Raw genomic sequence first — 22,440 nt, forward strand, 5'->3', positions numbered from 1 at the left:
TTTCTGATTTGCATATCCTCTCCTCTTCAAGGAGGCCGTTGCAGTAACCTTGATTTAAGGAAAGTAATGTCTTGATTTGCTACTGGTCAATACTGAAAACGGCAACTGTACTAACCATAGGATTCAAGAATTTAAATCACTAAAACAACTCAGTAACTGTGATGATCGGTAATCCCGGGAACCATTTAAAGCAGAGATCACAAATATGTGCTGAACTGCATTTCATTTCTGGTCTGTCGGGGCTCAGCAGAAACCTGCTTGTTTATGAGGCATTTCAGACCTCCCCGATAGTCAGACTTCTCCAATTTCTGTAGGAGATTTTATATTTAGCTAAGTGTAGGGAAAGGAAAACAAGTGGCTTGTTGGGCCTCACCGTGAGCCCGCTGTGGGTGTCAGTGTTTTACTGCGCCAGGTCAGGCTTGCCTGCGCGCGGGCTCTGCGCGGCCGAGGCCCGGGGCTGTGCTGGGGCCGGGGAAGGCGCTGCGCCGCACCCCTCCGGCCGGAGCGTGGGACACAGCTGGGGATGTTCATCCTCGCTTTCAGCCTTCAAAATTCATTCACTTTGATTAATCGAAATTAAAGCAGTTACAAAATGGTACTCTGTTCTCAACAAGAGCTGACGACAGGCTGGCTGAGGAAGCACACGCCAATCTGCGTTTTGATGTATTGCAACGTGTCCACATCACATCCAGGATTTCTGTGTTATTTCTCTTCCGAAAGCAAGAACGTGGGGTTCACTAATCACCTCCAGTCCCATGTTGTCGCTGTTCAGGGCGGGCGGGGGGCCATACTGCATCTCGGTCAGGGAACAGATCTATGTATCTTTTTGATGGAAAAGCACTGAATTCACTTTTAATCCAAAGGCCTTTTTAAGATGAAGCAATATTAACAGAACAGGTGGGACAGCCGTTCTGTGAGCGGGGTCCGCAGCCTCTCCTTCTCTCCCTTTGATGGCACTACAGCTTTCCCCGTCCCCCTCGCCCGGGGACCTGGCATGCTGGTGGTATGGAGCAGAAGTAATCACCTGTGAAGCAGTGCGTTTTTCCGAGGAGCGGGTGGTGATTAATTTGGTAATGATAAAGAAAAAAAGAGTCACAGACTTAATCATGTCATAACAAAAACGTTTCCTTCCCTGTCCAGCGGAGCACAGCATCCTCCAGAGCAGGAGGAGCGGGTGGGAGTTAGCAAGAGCTGCAGCACATCTTGGTCTCCGTTTTGCGCATTGTAAATGTACTGAGGAGCAGTGACCGCTGCTCTCTAGTGATGCATCACTGCGCAGACAGCCAGCGACAAAGAGGATTTTAGTATTAGAAGTAAAGTCCATTTTTTTAATCTATAACTGAAATCTCAAAAAAAAACCCCAAACCCTACGCACAAATTACTCCCGATGTTTCCATCATGCTGCACAGGCATTGCTGGTGGCTGTAGCCCGAGACCCACCCCAGCTCATGCGTGTCCCCTCTGTGCGCGTGTGTGCGTGCGGAGGGGCAGACCAGCCCCAGGCGTCTCCCGTTACAACCCCAGACCCTGTAACGGGGACCATCTCCTTCCCTGGGCTGACCGGTACATCGGTGCTGCGCCGGGCAGCAGCCACCACCACCCGCTTCCGTCTCTGGTGCTGCAGGAGGAGTTTCTGCCGTGTCTTTGCACTGCAGGACACAGTGTAACGTGGGTTCAAGCTGTGTGTCCTGGGGAGTCATGTACTGCGAGCAGGGTCTGTGCATTCCTTGTTCACTCAAGCCTTGTCTAGACGTGAAAGAAGTTCCAGCAGCGTAATCCTCAGGTAGACACGCTCACTCCTGTCTGAGACAGATCCCCCAGTAATAATCCAATTTAAAGATTGTTGGTAGTTACAAAATAAACTGAAAAAGTCATTGTTGCCTCAAATAAGAGCAAAGAGGTTTCGCTGGCATAATGGGATCAATTCCGTTCATGCCTTGACTTTGACTGCTGTAGTTCTCCTAGGCTGACAAGGCTGCTTGGGGGGGGAGGAGAAGAGGTGAGGGAGCAGCAGGCTGTGATCTGCCACCGTGCTCTTCGGGCACCGGCGTTTAACCCTGCTGCCGCTGGGAAAGGCTGTTCCATTGCTCCTTTGGCACTTTCCAAAGCCGCCACCGCCCCTGGCTGTGGGTCCAGTTTGTTCCTCCCTTTGAATTTTACAGGTGTCCTCTGTCGCGTGTGGGTTTGGTTTTCTGTGCCACAGACGCCTCTTGTGAGTCCTCTTGGGAAGCGCAAGAAGCTGCTGTTTCGTGCGTGGTCCTGCAGGAATCGCGCCTGCTCAGCGTGGCTGTCCCGGGGCGGGATGTACGGTGACCACGAGGTCTCCGTGGCTCCAGACCTGGATTGGACTGGGTAGGCGTCTCACGGGATGACCTGGAAGTTTACAACTCTCTTCAGTGCCTTAGGTATATTTTAACAGATCAGCACTTTTCTTGGGCTACTTTTATTCTATTTCTGTTTAAGAAAATAAATTCGTTTAACTGCATGTCTTTGATTTTAACATACGCTATGAGCTACTAGGTGCAACTTGTCGGAACAATTTCCGCAGGCTTGCAAGAGGGCATTAAGTAGTTAAGAATTCATTAGAAATAATGGGGCTCAGCGTAATAATCACTTATTTACAGGTCAACATAAAACCTTGAAAGCTTTGCCTGTTTGACAGTGCTGGTTACCGAATGATGCATTTTAGAAGGGGGAAATCCCGCAGCCTCTGCAGGAGTGTTCCCGGCGTGGGGTCAGCCCGCTGCCGCCTCACTGCTGGGGCTCCTCCCGCAGCCTCCGCTCTTCCCATCGTCTGCCCTTCCCGCTGGTCCTTCCAGCAAGATATAAACCTGCCTTCACACTGGATTTATACATAAAAGTGATGTCGTGACACAGTTTAAAGCATTAGACTTCAGTTCCCCCCAAATTAAAAGCACTATAGTAAATGCTGTCATAAAAAAAAATCTGAGATAAAATGTTTCCAAAGCCTAATGTCAAACTGTGTGGCAGGAAAAGCAACTTGAGTAAGAAAAGATACTCGGATTTAAATTTTCCCTTTTGGGCCATATCCAAGTCCTGCAGCGTGAGAACTAGAAATACAGACTGATCAACGGGCCTTAACTTCCCAGTGCAGAAACCCCGCGTAGGAGTTGCTGCAGCGGAGGAGCGGGCGCAGCTCTGTAGATGAGTTCAGCTTTTGAGACAGGTTGGTAGCACAGGGAAGGAATTTTGTGTGAGATGTTAACGCCCCTTCTTAAATCAAAAGGAAAGACCCTGATGCGGCAGCAGAGACCCCACCAGGGCTGGTCCCTGCCTGGCGTGCCCACAGCAGGAGCTTCTCTCCTCCAGGGAGGCTCCATCTGATGCTTCGTTTAAACCCCTCGGCCGCGGGGGGCCACCAGAAGGGCGGGCTGGGCTGGGGTGTTCTCTGGGATGTGCCGGGAAGGCCAGCGGCTTCCTTCACTGGAACTGTCTCACCAGGGACACGGGTTTGTTTCTTTTGGGAGCATTGCTTCGGCCGAGATGTTTGAAAGCCCCCCGACAGTCGGCCCTGGCGGTGCCTCCGTGGCTCTGTTGGCTGTGGGCGCTATGGAGGAGAGTGCTCGGGCTGGGCTGGCGCAGCTCCGAACTTCCAGAGTCCCACGTCTGAAATCACGGGTGGCTGCAGCGGCGGGCGGAGGGAAAGGACAGTGTGTGCACACTGAATTACCTCCCGCGATTAGCACGGATTAATTGCTGCGGTGGGGGACAAGACCGCTCCCAGGCCATTGCTGCTTCTGGCGCCCTCGGCTGCCCCGCGGCGTGCGGCCTCGGCCGGGGCATCGGGCCCCGCAGGCACCGGGGCTGCTGCCAGCGCCGTCCCCCAGGGAGGACTGCTCCAGCGTTTGCCAGGAGGGTGGCATCCCGCATTTTCTTTGTTGCCTAGGTTGGGTTTTTTTTAATGCTATACATTTGATACAACCGAAGATCAATTTTAAGAGCTTACAGTAATATATTTTAAGTAATATATATTTTAGTATCTGTAAAAAAAAAAAAAGACAAAGGATGATTTATGAATTAGATAAACAGGGTATTGGGATTTTGCCGTTTCTCAGCAAGGCCAAGAACAGTTTTACTCGCAGAACTGAAAAGATTCAGTTTTTTCCATTAATGCAATAAAAATGGGAATTCTTAAACAGAAGAAATCCAATACTGTTTACCACGTGCTTTTCTTGTTTCAACAGGCCTGTAAACACAGTTTAGAAGATACTAAACCTTTGTCTGTCTTTTGCCTTTTTAAAAGGGACATAAATTGGAATAGAGGGTATGTACAGAAAAATCAAGTTGACACCATTTAAAAATGTATTTTTACACAAATAATATAGAAAAAACATATTTTACATAAGAATTTTAAGTATTTTAAATATGTATATATATACTGTATGTACTTCATATATTCTTTATTTTACATTTTCAATGTATTAAAAAGTATTTGAGCTGGTTGGATTTGAGCATGTAATAATGTGTTAAAAAAAAAAAAAAAAAAAAGGAAAAGATGAAAAGAGGGTGAGTGGATGCGAGTGCTGTCCCCGGCCGGAGCTGCCGTCAGCAGCTGCAGGGTAGCAGAGGACCCAGACGTTCAGGAGCAAAGGAATTTTGGAAGAGTTGAGCAGTTTTAGATAGTGCATACAGAACATTTTTCAGTCCCGTGTCCTGTTTGTGTTTCCGTTACTATTGGTCCATTTTGCCTCATAACCACCCAGAGTAATCTATGGTGAGAAGACAAGAAGTTGAGGTGGATCTTTTATACGAGCAATGTGACCGCGAGAGCCAAAGAGACACTCTGGTACAGAAGCTACGCAACCAAAACAAAATCGGAAGTGACTCAGTTTTGCTGTGCCACTGAGATTTTAGTGAGCAGCTTGATTTCTTGTGTGAGCATCTTCGGCTGCTTATGGGGAATTCGAACAATGCACCAAAAGTCCAGTGATTTCAAGGAAACACTATCAAAGCAGATTTATTTTTTTTTACTTTGTAGGAATTGTGGTGAAAATCTCACTGTAGAGGATGATACGTTGCAGCTATTAAAAAATGGAGCGGGTCCTCCCCAGGGATGGGATCCTAGAGGTGCTCCTCTTGCGCGGCAGTCGTCCGATAGACATGTGCGGCAAAGGGCAGCTGCGGAGTGGGTCGGGCAGCAATGGGGTGCAAATCGAGAGGGCACGGCGCAGTCAGGATTAGCTGAGCTACACAGCGCTGTGTATGGGTTTCCCCGTCCTCCTGGCACTGCGTCCTGGAACTATTTATTGGAGTAAACAGCAAATACTGCTCGTTCTGTCTCTGAAAGACAGGAGACCTGCAGGCCCTGTACCTGCTGGCCCCAGTGCTGCATGCAGAGAGAATACAAATCTCCGCAGAGGGAAGGGGGAAGTGGCCCCGCAGCACAGGAGCACCGTGGCCCTGCCTCAGCCCCTCTTCCACGCTGCCCATTTTGGCTTAGATGAATCTCAAATGACATTTACACTATTCCTCCGGCAAGCAATTGCAGGAACCCTGTACACAAATTGAAGGTGTTTATAGCAATTCTCTGTCGCAGGGACCTACAGGGAAGGAAACTGAATGTGGGAAAAGAAGAAAAATTACCAGGTCAAGTTTTAAAAGTACAAATCAGAAACCTGAAAAGGCAGGAGACTGGTATTTTTATACTGCTACAATTATTAATGGAATATCTTGAAAGAACCAAACATAGCACCCAATACTTTGTCAAAACTTGCTGTCGACGCATTGGGAGGGGCTTTCACTCTACAAACAGTTGCACTATAAGAAAGCCCCGCGGCGCGGGGGGTGGATCTCGAGAGTCTATGGGGGGCTGCGCAGGGCTGTGCGGGTACACGTGTGCGCACACAGCTGTATGTTAGCAAAGTGTACATAGTAAGACCGGCTTCATCTCAGTCTTCTGGTGATGTTACACCCTGCAAAGTTACCACAGACCTGAGAGGGAATTACAGCTTTTATATTTGTTTTCATATTTAAGATATATGGGTTAGACAGAATATATACTAGCAATGTGTTTTGATCTGCTGCACTTTTTAAAAAAACATTCCTTATTCCCCTGATACTGCTGCATCTCCCGTTCCTTCCTGTCCCAATTTAAAACATAAACCCAGTTGGCCTCCCGTACCTTTCAGTTAAGACTTCTCAGATGCTGCACTATAGATTTTCGATAGGAAAAGCTGGGCCAAGACTTTCACTTTTGGCGGCCCCGGGGGCCCCCACAGGCCAGTTAGGGGGCCAGCGCCAGGCATGCGTACCAGCAGGCAACGCCGGCGTGGAGATGCGTGCAATGCAGCCACTGCAGTTCCCAGCCGGCGCGATTGTAACTGTACTGCCTGTGCGGATGCTCTTGGCCCGCCCGTAGCTGAGACAGGACAGGCATTCTTACCTTGACCCTCAGGGACAGAGGTTTCGCTTACCGTTTTTTTATCGGGCGTCTCGAGGTGTACAGCGGTACCCCCACAAACAGCCGCCTTGGCTGCATATACAGCGCCTTCTGTTGCCGTAAATCTGCTGTGCGATTGTAAGCCCGTACCCTATCACAGTCCGTTTGCCAAGTCAAATGGAAATAAGAACCGTGGCGAGGTTTGTGTGGGGAAAAAAGCAGCTGTAGTTCAGTACGGTGACTTCTACGCATTTGGAGACCGCACGGGCCAGTTCCAGCGAAGGAGCGATACATCAGGGACAAAGGCGGCCCGTCCTGCTGCAGCTATGCATTTTGGCAAAGGTGGTTTTGTCAACAAGTTTTTCACTCATTTCACTGTCTAAGATTCCACCTTAGCTTCTCACCAGCATTGAGAGGGATCTGAGGAGCGCTGCAAAGAGCCTGTGTCTAACCTGTCACTTGACGATCTGTGTGCCCTTAGGAGATAGCACTTTGACAAGCAACAGCCTGCCCTGTGGCTTACGTCTTACTGCGGAGTCTGTTCCTCTTCCTCTCACTTATTTTTGTCATGTAAAACTACCTGCTTTATAAATGAATGTAAAATACAGTAGTTCTTCAGCACATGGACAAATGTGTATTTTATCTTAATGTTTCATTTTATGTTAAATAAAAAGCATATGATTTTATGGTTGTTAGTACTGTTCATCTTGATTTGTCAATGAAACCGAAATATTTTCTTTCAAGGGATGCTGATACATCATAGTGAACTACATTTTTCTGGCTTTATAAGCTGTGGACATCTGTAAGGTTTTTTCGACATATTTCAAGGGAGAACTTTGGTTTCATACTAAGCCTTAATAAACACTCTGCAGTTCCCTCACGCCTCACTTGGGGTCCTGAAACATTTTGGAGGCAATGAATGGTAGATTTGGGAAAAAGAAAGAAGCAGGAAGAAACCTGTATTAGTGATTGCAACACGACAGCTCTTGAATGGAGGGATTCCGAGAAATTGATGTGTAATCACCTGTCCTGATTTCTGACAGGGAAACAACTGAAACACTGAACAACGTCAGTAGAATTAGCGGGACTGCGGTGCCCGGGATGCATAGGCAGACTGGGATTTCTCCTCACGGAATGCATTAAAGTATCACCACTCTCTGTTTCAAGTACGGAGAGAAGCTGTGACAGCACTGTGAGCCTACTGGTGCGAATAACCACGTCGAAAGTGTCAAGAGTGACCAGAAAATAGAGAAGGAAAGATCTGTACAGAAATTCGTGTCTCAGAGCAAAGAGCGAATCAAGCAGTCCAGCTGAGCCTGCAGATGTTAGCAAAAAAAACCCCAAATTTTACCGCCTCATGTAGCAAAAGATCAGACAAAGAGGAAAAGAAGAAAAGATAGTGATTAAAGATAGTCTTCAGGCATGGCCTGAAAAATGGCCAAAACAAAAGTAGTAGTATTGCTCCGTGCTCACCGGGGATGTTGTTACACATGCGCTGTAACCGGACCACAGCTTTTTGAAAGAGGTGACACAAAAAGCTGGAGCACAGGTAACGTTGTTTGTTGTTTATCAAGAGAAGCCTGGTAACCTGTGCAGCATAGTTCTGTCTGTGTTTAAGAATAAGAGAAAATGACACCATCCATACGCGAGGCTCTGGAAGTTCTGACCAACCGAAGACATGCTGCTGAAGGGGGTAGGAAGCAACACAGTCTCGCCAAAGGTATGTGCAGAGCAATTCAGTGTATTGCGTTGATAAATTGTCTCTGGTCAGCTAAAATAAGGTATATCTTCAGTAATAAAAATGATAAAAGAAACTGAAATATGGGAAATTGGTAATAAAACTTGAGAAGCTGAAGATAAAGTAGATATAAAGTAAAAACTGGTTCAAAGGTGTTTAACACAACACTGAAAGCGGGAGGTGAGTTTGATGGAGAATTCTACTGAAATGTCTCAAGGATCAGTCTGGACATGAATCTTTTTAAGATTTTCATCAGTGGTACTAGCACCAAAAGTCATGACTATCCCAGCAAAATTAGCTGATGACACAAACTTGGGGTATCTGTGCATACAGCCAAGCCTGGAAAATCGTAACTCAAGAGCGAGCTGTCAAGGGAAGTTCAGCAGTACACACTGGTGTCACAAGGTATTTAGGGACAAGTAACACAAGCCTCTGCTCTAGGAGCAGCACGGTAACTGGAAGGAAGATGACAGGGCACTGGATATATTAATTAATCATATCCGGTGATTATAAGCTGTCAGTGTGATGTAGCCATGGGAAGGAAAAGCAATTCTGAAAGTCCAGTCCGCGTACGGCCAGCAGCGATGACGGGTGGGAATTGCCACACTGCCACTCGCCAGCAGGCAAGACAAACTAACTGGAGTTAGTCAGCAGACTGGAACAAGGGCGCTGAAAGGCATCTAAATACCCAGGACGGGAGAGGCTCTGACATGGTAAGAAGCCCAAAAGTTTAAGTTAAAAACAAAAGGTAAAAGCCTGTCTATCATGGGGATAAACATTAAGGGGGGCAAAACCAGCTATTCAGCACTGGTACAAGAACCAACGAGTATGCGTTAGCTGTGGATAAACTTTGTTTAGAAGTCAGAAGAAAGTTGGTATTTGACAAAATGTAAACCAGAAGAGAATACATGGACCTGCAGGGCTGGTATGCTGCTATTAAAGGCTTGGGCTTAATATTGCAGGAAGCCCTGGTAGACCTGTTTTCCTAAATAAAACTTAATTTTTTTTCAGATGTCAACAGGACTGTCCAGATAATGTTCTTGAATAAAACACTCCATTTTAGAGCTCAGTAATTTTTATGAGTAATTTAAATTATTCATGTTCGTGTCTATGTTAAAAGTGATGTCATGTCCTCGACACTGCTTTTTCATCTATTTTGTTCTATTTGTTAAAGGTTGTTATATCACTGTTTCATCTCAGTCCCACCAGTCATGTGTTGTAAATGTGAGTAATGTCTCCCATGCACTCATGCTCTACTCCTCAAGCGATCCCACACACCTCACATGCCATTGCTGAAATAGTGTGTTTCTGAAACACCGTGCGATCAAAAGCTCCACTGGTATTATTCCTCTCTGTGCAGCCTACCAAAGGATTGGTCTTCCCCAGCCAGGACATACACAATTGTTTTTAATTTCTGGCAATGATGTCAGTTCCTCATGGGTAGTTAATGCAACTTATCCGTAATTGCTTCTTGCATTAAGGTATCCACATCCTGGAACTGCTGCAGCACCTCCCTTCCATACCCTGCAGAGCTGAGCTGCTGCCAGCAGGGTGTTAGCATCATCGAATCGCAGAAGGGGTTGGGTGGGAAGGGACCTTTAAAGGCCATCTAGTCCACCCCCTGCCCTGGGCAGGGCCACCTCCCACCAGCCCAGGTTGCTCCCAGCCCCGTCCAACCCGGCCTTGAACACCTCCAGGGATGGGGCAGCCACAGCTTCTCGGGGCAGTTTGTTCCAGTGTCTCTCCACCCTCATAGGGAAGAATTTATTCCTGATATCTCATCTCAATCTCCCCTCTGTCAGTGTCAAACCCTTCCCCCTCGTGCCACGGCTCCCCTCCCTGACCCAGAGTCCCTCCCCAGCTCTCCTGGAGCCCCTTTAGGCACTGGAAGGGGCTCGGAGGTCTCTGCAGAGCCTTCTCTTCTCCAGGCTGACCCCCCCACCTCTCCCAGCCTGTCCTCCCAGCAGAGGGGCTCCAGCCCTCCCAGCATCTCCGGGGCCTCCTCTGGCCCCGCTCCACCAGCTCCATGTCTCTCCTGTGCTGAGGCCCCTGAGCTGGAGGCAGCACTGTGGGGGGGTCTCCCCAGAGCAGAGCAGAGCAGAGCGCAGCAGAGGGGCACAACCCCCCCCTCACCCTGCTGGCCACGCTGCTGGGGATGCAGCATAAATAAATAAGACTCTAAACTTTTGTTAGCCCCATAGAACCCCCCTGTGACCCTTGGGAAGAAAGAGGATGGGCAGAACCCACAGTTACAAAACAGTGAAGCCTGAACTCAGAGTCAAAGGCATAAATAAACACAGCCAGGTCACCATCTGTTGTTTTTCTAGGTTTCAGAACCTCTCCCTACAGACCAAATGGCAAACTGATTTTCCAAATGCTATTTTGGCTATACACTGCTAAGGAGACAGGGTGGTGTTACGAATGCTGCATGCCCTCCTCTGCATCTACTTTGGAGCCTACATCTTGTTAGTAAATGGTAGATACAGTCACAGAATCATAGAGTCGTAGAAAGATCATTGAGTCCAACCATTAACCCAGCTCTGCCAAGCCCACCACCAACCCACGTCCCTCAGCACCACGGCTGACCCTCTGTTAAACCCCTCCAGGGATGGCGACTCCACGACTGCACCTCTGCCAGTGCTCCACAACCCTTTCAGGGAAGACATTTTTCCTAAGATCCATCCTAAACCTCCCCTGGCGCAACTTGAGGCTGTTCCCTCTTGTCCAGTTGCCTGTTCCTGGGGAGCAGAGACTGCCCCCCCCCTCCTTTCAGGGCGCTGTAGAGAGCGAGAAGGTCTCCCCTCAGCCTCTTCTTCTCCAGGCTGAACACCCGAAGGGCCCTCAGCTGCTCCTCATGAGATGTGTGCTCCAGACCCCAAGTCACTGTGAAGCAGAACATTCACAACAGTTTCATCACATCAGCCATAAAAGTGAGGGTGATTATGCACTGAAACAAACTTGAAGTCCAGGATTCGCTGTCTCCCAGTCCTTAAACCACAATGGGACAACTTGCTGGGTGGTAAGCATTAGCCAGTTAGCAGCGACTGGGCAACACAATAAGGGCCTAGGGAAAAAACAAGGATTACGGGCCAGGAAAAAAAAAAGTTATGCCTGGAAATAAGAAACATTTTACGACTAAAAAGACCACAGAGAATAAGGTATGAGAAATACAAAGACAAGAAGTGAACAGTTCAGTTCTTCCCATTTCTGTTTCCACCATGGAAAGACATGAAAGTAAACACTCCTGACTTTACAATGCTGTCTCAGCTTCTCCATCTTACGTGGGGAAGGGACAGTTTTCAAAGGTCCATCCAACGGTGCTGTGAGGCACTGCCATTATTCTCTCTATAATGCAGAACAAATACTTGGAAAGGCAGATTTCTGTTACCGTGCCGTGGAATGCCCTGTTGCACTGAAAACCTCCCTACTATTGCTCCTAGCTGGTTATAACCGATGAGTACGTATATTCTAAGAGCTCCATACCTGCCCATGTCTATTTTCTTTCCAAACCTCTCCTCAGCAATGAGTCAGCTGTGGTAAGTTCTGTGCCCAGGGAGAGAACCATACAAGTATGTCCTATTAAACTTAGACTTTTCACCTGTATTTTAACAGAATCTGCTTCAGTTTTACAATCATCTGGCTTGTTTTGTTCTCTGCGAAATGGCAATAAAAAAAAACTTGTAAGTGAAAGAAAAGCTGCAGAATCCATTTCTAAATATAGATAAGGAGCACACTTATGCCTCCAGCAAGATAATTAGCCTGTCACACGGAAAAGGAACAAAAGAGGAGATGATTGTTTCTCTCTCCTGAGCTCAGCTTCTACTTTACCTCAGTTACCACGTTGGCTGCTTAACTGGGAATACCCGGGAGCTGGAAGAGCAGCTTGTGACACAACATTACCTGCACAACAACTAATACTGGCTGCTACGCCAACAGCTGGAGGTACATATATCCTGGGGCTATAAAGACCTTCTTTGGTACTTAAGACAGCTGCTAAAGTGCAAAATTTTATCTTCAGAAATTAAAATTCTGAAAATATTATGTAAATAAAAGCAGAAGGATAGCAAAAACATTATCCCGATTTATCATTCGAGACATTCTCAACCTCACCTTTTTAGTTATACTTATTTTGGAGTGAACTATGTTCTCTTCACAACCATGTACAGCATAACTTCATGTAAAAGTTGAGGAAAGATGACATAAGAATTTAAGACCAGAGCCTTCTGACTTCTTCAGGCGGTGCTGCATGCCAAGAGATCATGTACAAACAACAGCACAGGCACTTGATTTCTGTGGGGGGTTCACTTTTGTTGCTACTTGAGAAAAAGGGGAAAAATGAAGAAGGGCAAACGTAGCAGCCTGGCTGTGATAGCTAATGAGCTAATAGCTCAAAATTAGGAATGGTACCAGAAAAGGAAAAAAAAAAAAGATGTGAAGATTATAGTGTTACAAAGTGTAGCCCAGTCTTGGATGGTGCATTACAATCCATGTAGAAGTACCAAGAGTTACCACTGGTTTGCAGATATAAAATACCAGGAACAGTGAAAAGACAAATACAACACTGAGGCTGATGGCATGGGCATCAAAAGGATTCATAAATGTGTAAAGGTGTACTCTGTAATGGTGAAAGATACGGAGCAAAACCATGCTATACAACTGGAAATTAATTAAAATCAAGGTATCAGTAAAATATAAAACACTGATAGCCATCAACAGTGAAGATGTATGTGAAAGATTTAACAAAGAATTAACACCTAACTCTTACGTGAATGAAGAGGTAAGAAAAGAAAATGGAAGAACGAAGAAATGGAAAACTATAGAGAATGGGGAATTGACAGAACAGACAAATTCTGGTTTGTGCTTCATAAAATACTTACTAGGAGCAACAGACCAGTCTTGTCTTTACCTTCCATAGTATTCAGGAATCCAACAAAGAAATACAGACTAAAAGGTAGACTGGGACCTACACAAACAGTGTAGAGAAATTTCTTTTTAGAATTTAAAAAATACTACTAAAAGTGCTTTTTTCTTTCCTTAGACCTGGCAATCAGCCATAATTTCTAACATTAATGGGATACAGCATAAAATTAAAAGTGAGTCAGTGTTCAAAGAGAAAATTCAGCTTTCATGTGGAGAAATTAGATAAAAATTATGAAAGGAATCCAGAAAGTTTAAACTATTTGAGACCAACACCATGAAAAAAGTTCAAATAGATGAGTCCAGGTTGAGGCAAACTTTTCAAAGTACAGATGCTTAGTGAAAAGAAAAGTTAATGGAGGGAGACATGACCGGTTGGCAGGCAGCTACCACCTCAGGAGTAGGCAAGAGATGAGGACCCGAGTGAGCCGCGTAGCCCATAATACCGGCTAATCACTGGGCATTTTAATAGGCTGCGGTCAGTCAAGCACCCAAAGAGCCGGCTCGCCTTGGCAGAGCCTGTGCTCGTACAGTCCGAGGGGATGAGGCTTGTGTCCACGGTCTTGTCAGCCCCTCACTGACGGCTAAGAGTTCATAATTACACAGTAATCATCACATTTCATCAAGAAAAGCCACCGATTTGGCGCATACCAGCAGACTGGCAAGCAGGGATGCTATATACATTTACAGTGTTCTGGGTGGTACACTTATTTCTAAATAGAGAATAAAGAAAAGCAAACATGAGAAAAGGTTGGTTTAAGCCATCTGAAAGAAGACTTAAACCATGCACTGTCAAATCTGTGGGCAACAGAAAAATGATTTAGAGTTCTTTACATGCAGAAGCTATACAGACCTAAAGAATGAGCTCAAAATTAGCCATAGGTAAGTTTAATTTTTAGAATTTTTGATATAAATAACTACAAATAAGTAAATGTAACTAGTACTAGTACATTGAAGCATACCTGTGCAGAGTGCAGTGCACAGCTCTGATCAGCCACAACCAAGAACAGTGCATTCATAGTGCAACGGGGTCCCTGAGAGCTTTTTAGTGTAACCAGGGGAAGAGAGAACGTGCCATTGACAGAAATTAAACAAAATGAAGGTAGATCCTATTGCTCTTCATAAACAAAACAAAACAAAAAGATACAAAATAACTACTGGAACTAAAGAAACACTGACATAGGATTGGAGTGCTCTGAACAGTGAATAAATTTGAATGAAAGGTAGAAAATGGCTTATATCTGCACAAAAGTAGGATTTTGGAACATCTTCCAATAGGTGGGAAAATCCAACAGTTTTTAAACGTTAAAATTTATGAAGTGAATTATAGACATGTTGCTAGTGACATCAACGAGCTGTTCTGGATGATCCAAGAGATTCTTTCCTTTTTTATGTTTCTAATCATTAAATAAACTTTGTGCACTATGTCACATTTGGAGATGTCATATAAATAAAAGCATCCGGCTCACCCAGGGGTGGAATGTGCTGCTTTTGAGTCACCCCTTACCAACATCTTTCTTCACCATTGATTTCACCACAAGTTTAAGAGAAAGGCAATTTTCAGTCAATGACTGGACTGAAACCAAGTATCTGCTGAAGATCTTAAATTCGCCGGTTATCTTCTGAAACATCTTATCTCTGTTTCAAGACATGAGAAGCAGCAAATGAATTTTAAGCAAATCTTGCCACATTTTGCCACTTTGCTAAGAAAGCAACAGCTGTAAAAGGGGAAAGACATAAAAGACTGTGTGTGCCACTGTCTCCCTCCCCCCCCCCCCCTCCCCCCACATCTTTTTCTATATTTTGCACAATTTATCTTTGAGGACACATTTGCCCTTGAAATTACTCTGGTCTGAGTTCGCTGCCTCAGCATTAGCTGAGATTTCACCGCTCACAGGCTGTAGTGGGCAGCTCCCACTGCCGCCTTTGTCTTGGGTCTTTGTGGTTCTTTTAGACAGAAGCCTTAATACTCTCGTACTGCTGAGAAAAACCACACTGGCGACTAATATAGCCTGTGGAAAATACTTATTTTTACTTCAGAATAATGGAAAAAGTAAGCTATTTACATTGCTATGCAACTCCTATTATTACTGACATTGCAAATTCCTCGCAATTTCTCCATACAGAGTTTGAACAACTCCAGTGCTTTTTTCTGTTTTAATTTCCTCTTCACCTCTACTAAATTTGGTTTAGCCTTCTCCCATCACGCCTTCTGAAAACCTTCTCCTGTCTTTACCAAAGCTGGTCCAAAACATGTAACTTGTAAGTGTGGGGAAACTGAGTAGAATGGTCCTACTAGGCATTTTGTTTTTTAAATTCCATTTAGTGCTGAATATTTAGTAATGGAAAATAAAATGAACAGCTGATTCTCTGCCGGAGATCTTTGAATATAGAGACTTGTAAACTGAAGTTACAGTGATGTTCCAAAAGGTGCTTGGGCACTGACTATTGTGACACAGTACCACTGCAAAGAGGTACTGATGTATTTTATATTCTGATTCCCCTTCAGATCTGTGCTGAGCAGTTTTTAAAGGAAAAATAGGAAAAGCGTAGTAGCAGCAGTCCACACAGACAAATGCACGTATGTACAAACAACGGCACACAGGCAGCAGCGGGACAGGACAGGCAGCAGTGCTGTGTAAAAAGATGTAGGAGTTCTTTCAAACATTGGACTTGAGAAAAAGGAAATCATAACACTGGGCTGCATAAGCAGAAGTATTATTTGTAAGGCAAAGTGGCTCTTTCCTGAGCACAGTATCAGGATGGCACTGACCCGGAGCCCCGTATCTCTGTTTGGGAACCAAAGTTCAAAGACGAGTGGGCCAACTGGACAAGAGCCCAGAAAAGAGCAGCTGAGTATTTCTGCATAGGAAACATGCTCCACCCGGAGCGCTGTGGTCTCAATGTAAGAAGAGGAAGCTTAAGGGACATCACAGCAATCTAGAAGTAACTGTAATGAGGAAGGGAGTCAAGTTGCTCAATATCCAATGGAGGGAGGACAAAGAGTAGTGCAGAAATAACTCTCTAATGGTAAGGCTAATTTCACACTGCAATAGATCACCTAGTGAGATTATGAGTTTGCCATTGCCAGAAGTTTTTTAAACCACATTTGACAAACGTATTATAGGCACATGTTCCATGTTATGAGAAAAACAATGGGCACGTTCATCTTTCCACAGGACAAAGAGGTCCGTTCAAGACTTTCTGTTTGTGCACTATATTCCAAGTTCTACTAGAACACAAAATTACAGAATATTATAAACTTTCTACATCTACAATCATCTACTTTTGGGTTTGCTTTTGTTCCTCTTAACATCTTTGCAAGAGCCCCAAAATGCAAATTCAATCTTGTGCTCAGACCTGAAGTGGCATCATCTGAGGTTTCCTTTTATTTTTCTGTTTTGTTCACAATCGGATGAAATGATGTATGACAACACTAACGCTGAAGAACTCAACAAGAAGGAAAATATTTCCTATGCCAAATTCCGTGTTATTTTTAAACTAGTACTGCTACTCTGGAATGCTAAGTACATTCTTCTGACAAAAACTTCTGTCACAATTGTATCATCAAAGCATATTCCTAGAGAAGAATTTCTTCAGCCTCTTCTGCTTTTTCATGTAGCTGTTTCTGCATCCGAAAGAGCAAAATTGTGGGCTTGCAAGAGCTGTTTGATATTACCAGCTCCAATCCACTTAGTCACCATTTAAAGAAAATGATGTTTTGAATTAAGAAGTATCTGTAGGGTTTTATTCTCCTCTTGATGCACATATCTGTTGCCCACAAAAGCAAAGAGAATTTGTATGTACACAAATTGAAGGGAAAATCCATTTTTTTAACATCTAGCTTCTGTATGCAGGTACATTTAAGCTGTAACAACATGAAGTAGTTGAAAATGACAGTGGGGCGTTTCTAAGCATTGGTAATTTCTTCACATTTATTTATTGAGTGTGCTATTTTCTGCTTCTCACAAATTCGGACCAGTAAGCTAGTACATAGACATGAGGTAAAGAGGTTCTCCAAATACTTATTATCCCTGGTCCAGAAAACAAAGTAGCAGCATGAGGAAAAAGCAATTTACTGAAAAATCATAAATCTTACATTGTTTGCGATGTTTTTAAATTGTTTTAAAAGTGTTTAAGCAGGGTGAGGGAGGGGATTGTGCCCCTCTGCTGCGCTTCTGCTCCGCTCTGCTCTGGGGAGACCCCCCCCAGTGCTGCCTCCAGCTCGGGGGCCTCAGCACAGGAGAGACATGGAGCTGGTGGAGCGGGGCCAGAGGGGGCCCCAGAGATGCTGGGAGGGCTGGAGCCCCTCTGCTGGGAGGACAGGCTGGGAGAGGTGGGGGGGTCATCCTGGAGAAGAGAAGGTTCCGCGCAGACCTCCGAGCCCCTTCCAGTGCCTAAAGGGGCTCCAGGAGAGCTGGGGGGGACTCTGAGTCAGGGAGGGGAGCCATGGCACGATGGGGAACGGTTTGACACTGACAGAGGGGAGATTGAGATGAGATATTGGGAAGAAATTCTCTCCTGTGCGGGTGGTGAGCCCCTGGGGCAGGTTGCCCCGAGAAGCTGTGGCTGCCCCATCCTTGGAGGTGTTCAAGGCCAGGTTGGATGGGGCTGGGAGCAACCTGGGCTGGGGGGAGGTGTCCCTGCCCAGGGCAGGGGGGTGGAACGAGATGGTCTTTAAGGTGACTTCCAACCTAAACCATTCAATGATTCTATATATAATGCATTTCACTAAGTGTAGTTTGTAATGCCAGATTCCATGTACTCCATGTTGCCAGCACATTTGACGGAGAATAAAAAGGAAGTATGTTTTCACATAACTACTACATATATGCACGGGACAGAATCTGCACATGCTAAGGCTACCTGACTTCCCTAGACATGGCAAAAGACACTGTAACACTATATCACGTCACTGCTCAGAACCAACAAATTAATCTAATTTTCTGGCACTACACTTAAAAATGGGAATATGTTCCTGTTCCTATTTTTTCTTAAGGAAGCAGGAAATTAGGTTTCAGTATAAGAACATGAAACAGAAAGATATGTCACTGGGAAACAGTATCTCCTTCAATTATGAATGAGATGACCAAATTGCTTTATTATTGAAAGAAGCCAGAGTTTTTTTTCCATCAGCCAAAGGAAATATGATCATTTTTTAACAAAATGCTAGAGTGACAAATGTCATAAACAGCTGCTCCCCTTCTCTATTAGTTTCATTCAAATTTTAAATTTATATCTGTAACATAAATGAACCAGAATCTCTGGAGGGAGAAAACTATTTTAAAAACAAACTGAAATAGTCTGATCTAACTTTAAAGCAGCTCCTATGGGTCTGGTCCTCAACTGAGTAATGGCTTGGAGCAGAATGACCTCCAGAGGTTCCTTCTCACCTAAATTACTCTATGGCTCATTGAATGTAAAGTCTGTAGAGCAGCATACCTGCACCTGAAGGCAGTCAGAGGCATAATTCAGACCTCAGGGAGTCCAACCTCCTGCTCACAGCAGGGTCAGCTTGGCCTCCCCCAGGTTGCTCAAGGCTCTGGCCAGTCAAGTCTTGGAGACCTCCAAGGATGGAGATGACACCTCTGGGCCTCCGCTCCACTGCTGGACTGTCCTCATGGGGACAAAATTTATCCTTACATCCCATCTGACTCGTGCTTGTTTTCTCTCATCCTCCTGCCATGCACCACTGTGACCAGCCTGGCTCCATCTTCCTGCTGGCCTCCCTGCAGGAGCAGGGTGGTGGCTATCAGGTGCCCCTCAGCCTCTTTTCTTCTCCAGCCTGAACAAGCCCCAGTCCCTCAACCTCTCCTCACAGGGCAAGTGCTGCAGTCCCCTGAGTATCTTGGTGGCCCTCAGCTCGCTCCTGGTTTTGATGTCTTCCTTTATTACAGGCCCTGGGACAGGGCATGGAATTGCAGTGTGGGCTAAAGTGTGCTGAGCAGAGGGGGATAATTGCTTCCCTCTATCTGCTGGCTGTGGTCCCACAGTCCTACAGCCCAGGATGTTGTCAGCCTTGGTGCCAGGGCACACTGGTGGTTCAAGTTCAGCTTGTGTCTACCAAGACTCCCAGGTCCTCTCCAGCAGAGCTGCCCCCAGCCTGTTGTCAGGGACCTCCATTCCCAGGGGCAGGACTGGATAACCTCCTGGATGGACCTTGAACCTCATTCACTGCATTGTCTCTGGGACTGTTGATGGATGCTGTTGAGCACCTTACTCTGTCTGCTGTGTTCATATCCTGTGGGACGATGCCCTGGTCAGTGAGGGTACTGATTGCACTGTGGTCACCCTCAGCTTCTAGCTCGTCTCCCTTTGTCAGGCAGCTGGGCATTGCTGTCCCTGACCACAGGGTCTGAATACAAAGTGAGGACTTTCTTCAAGCTCATGTGCTGCCTCTATTTTGAAATATAGTGGTACGCTTCTTGGGCTTCACCCTGTCTCACTCCACTTTAAAAGCGACAGTGTTTCTTTTCAAATGCTGTCACTTCATGGGACTGAATGTAGCACTGCACAATGCAATGTTTTTGAGGGCACTTCAATTAATCGCACGTAGTTCATGTTGAAATTCAACGTGGCAAGGAAAAAAAACATATCAATTGATTTGGGTTATCTCAAGTCAGGAAGTCATGACTGTACCTGCTACACTCCCTTAGAAATTGTGACCCATAAGGGTGAAGCTGTGGAGTGCACTACCTGCCAAAACCACGACAGAAACATGAGATGGGATTCACTGGCCTTAACTTTGGCATCTTTAATTTAGATGTGTAAATCTAAACAAGTTATGACTTCCCTTATAGTCAATGCAGACAGACAGAATTCCGAGGGCAATCATGTCACTGTAAGACAGGTGCTTAAGGCAGGCCATACGAACTACTGTCTGAAGGTACCTATTTATGTAAAGGGATCCCAGGCTGTTGGGATCAGACTTTTTATCTTATTTTCAGATTTCTCAAGTCAGATAATATTAACCCCACTCAGGTGGCTAGATTCACAAAGAAGATACAGGCATCTAAATGTCTCTTTATTCACCAAAGTCCAACATCAGGGCACTGAGAAAACCCCTATCTAGCCCTGCATGTGCTTAATTTTTTATTGTATATAATGGAATAATGTCTTTCTAATCCATGTTAAAAAGTGGCTCCTGGGGCCTAGGTCAAGCTGAAGAAAATGTTTTGTGGCCATAGTGTCCTAAGATCCTACACAGCAAATCAGCTGGGGTGCTCTGGAGCACGATAGCTGTTGCTTTAGCCCTTGTACCTCAACAGCACAAGCCTCTCTTGCACACACGCTATTAATGGTCTCAGCTTATTTTCTTGAGACTACATCAATGTACTCTACATAAGGATGTAGTCTCTCTGCACACTTTCCACTGCTGTTTTTCTTTAGCTGCATAAATATTCTGTGTACTATTCCTGCGGTTCCTCCTTTTTTTTTTTTTTTTTTCCCTCCTGGAATGGTTTGGAGAGGCTGTGACCGAGAATGGAGCAAGACGTTGGCATCTTGGAGGTGACTGTACTGCACAACCACAAGGGAATGGAAAGAGTTTTGTGCAAACCATACCCATCAATCTCCCCTCCCAGGCAGTGACTTTGGTTTGGGCCGCATCCCAGGCTTGGTTTCGCCTTTGTTAAGGAAAGGTTTTGAGCCAAGGGACTAAGTACACCCTAGTGTGACTATATTGTCCTATTTATGCTGAGCAATCCACAGCACTTCAGAAGGGAACAGTCTACTCTGCCGGGAGCTGGTGCCCACTCAGGAGGACTGAGGGAGCCAGCTGAAATCAGTGCGAGGACATTCCCAGCTACGTCTGAAAGCTCATCGTGATCAGGAGATGTTCCTGAGGACTGGGCAACAGCAAATATCACTTTTGTCATCAGGAAGGGCAAGGCAGATCCAGCCTTACCTCAACCCCTGGGGAAGTGATGTACCAAGTAAGTCTGGAAATCATTTTGAAACATAAGAAGGGCAAGAAGGTGATTAATAGTAGTCAGTGAAGACAAAATCATGCCTGACCAACCTTATAGCCTTCTGCAGTGAAATGCCCAACCTGTGAGCCATCTACAATGAGGGATGAGCGGTGGATGTTTACCTGGACTTTAGCACAGCTTTTCAAACTCTCTCCCATAACATACTCATAGAGAAACTGGTGAAACAAATTAGATAAGGGGACAGCGAGGTGAACTGAACACAGGCTGAACTGCCCGGCTCAGAGAGTTATGATCAGTGGCACCAAGTCCAGCTGGAGGCCAGTCGCTAGCAGTGTTCCCCGAGGCTTGGTGCTGGGTCCAGACATTTAACATCTTCATTAATGATCTAGATGATGGGACAGTGTACAACCTCAGCAAGTCTGCAGAAGATACAAAACTGGGAGGAGCGGTTGATACTCCAGATGATTGTGCCACCATTTAAAGGCGCCTTGACAGGCTGGAAAAATGGGCACAGAAGAACCTTATCAAGTTCAAAGGGAAATGCCAAGTCCTGCACTGGGGAGGAACAACCCCATGCACCAGTACAGGCTGGTGGACAACTGGCTGGAACTTACCAGAAAAGGACCTGGGGTCCTGGTGACCAGAAGCCTGCCCTTAGGGCAAAGGAGGTCAACAACATCCCAGGCTGCACTAAGCAGAGCGTCAGCAGCAGATTGAGGGAGGCGATCCCTCTGCTTTCTCAGCACTAGTGAGATCACAGCTGGTGTAGTGTGTTCAGCTTGGGGATCCCCAGTACAAGAAAGACACAGACTTACTGGCGTCAGTGCAGTGAAAAGCCTCAAAGATAATTAAGGCATTGTCATAGAAGGAGAGGTTACAAACGCTGTGCTGCACACCCTGCAAAAAGCCTCAGGTAAGCCACTTCATATCGAGTGAATTTGGCAACTGTGTTTTGACCAGTGTGTGCAACCTGCCAGAGGGCTATTCGCAGGCATGAGACCGTGTGGTACAGAATGGGCTGCGGCCACACGACTAAAACCTGTCAGACTGCACAAAACGGTGATTCTATTGAAACTGCCTATCAGGAACGGCCCTTGTCTCATGCAAGATGCCCAGAATTGTCTGGAGGATGTCTGGGAGAACAGTAATTGGGCTGGAGCTTATATATGCACACTAAAATACATTGGTTGCTTAACTGTTTCAACAGTTAAACAGTACCATCAAATTCCACTGCCAATGCCTACATCCTGCTGCTACTTAATGTACTAGCACAGATGCAGCCAGCAGAAACAGCCCTCCACACCATGTCTGCCGAATCTGGTTCCACTACTGCTAGTGCGCCTGACTCCAGGACTTGAGGAAAAAACCCCCCACATACTATCATTTGCACATATATAGCTCAGAATAAACATTAACGCAGCACTAGCTAGAATGTCTAAGCAGTGCTTTTCTCT

This window comes from Vanellus vanellus (genome assembly GCF_965231255.1).
Source record: "Vanellus vanellus genome assembly, chromosome: 3".
Taxonomy (NCBI): domain Eukaryota; kingdom Metazoa; phylum Chordata; class Aves; order Charadriiformes; family Charadriidae; genus Vanellus; species Vanellus vanellus.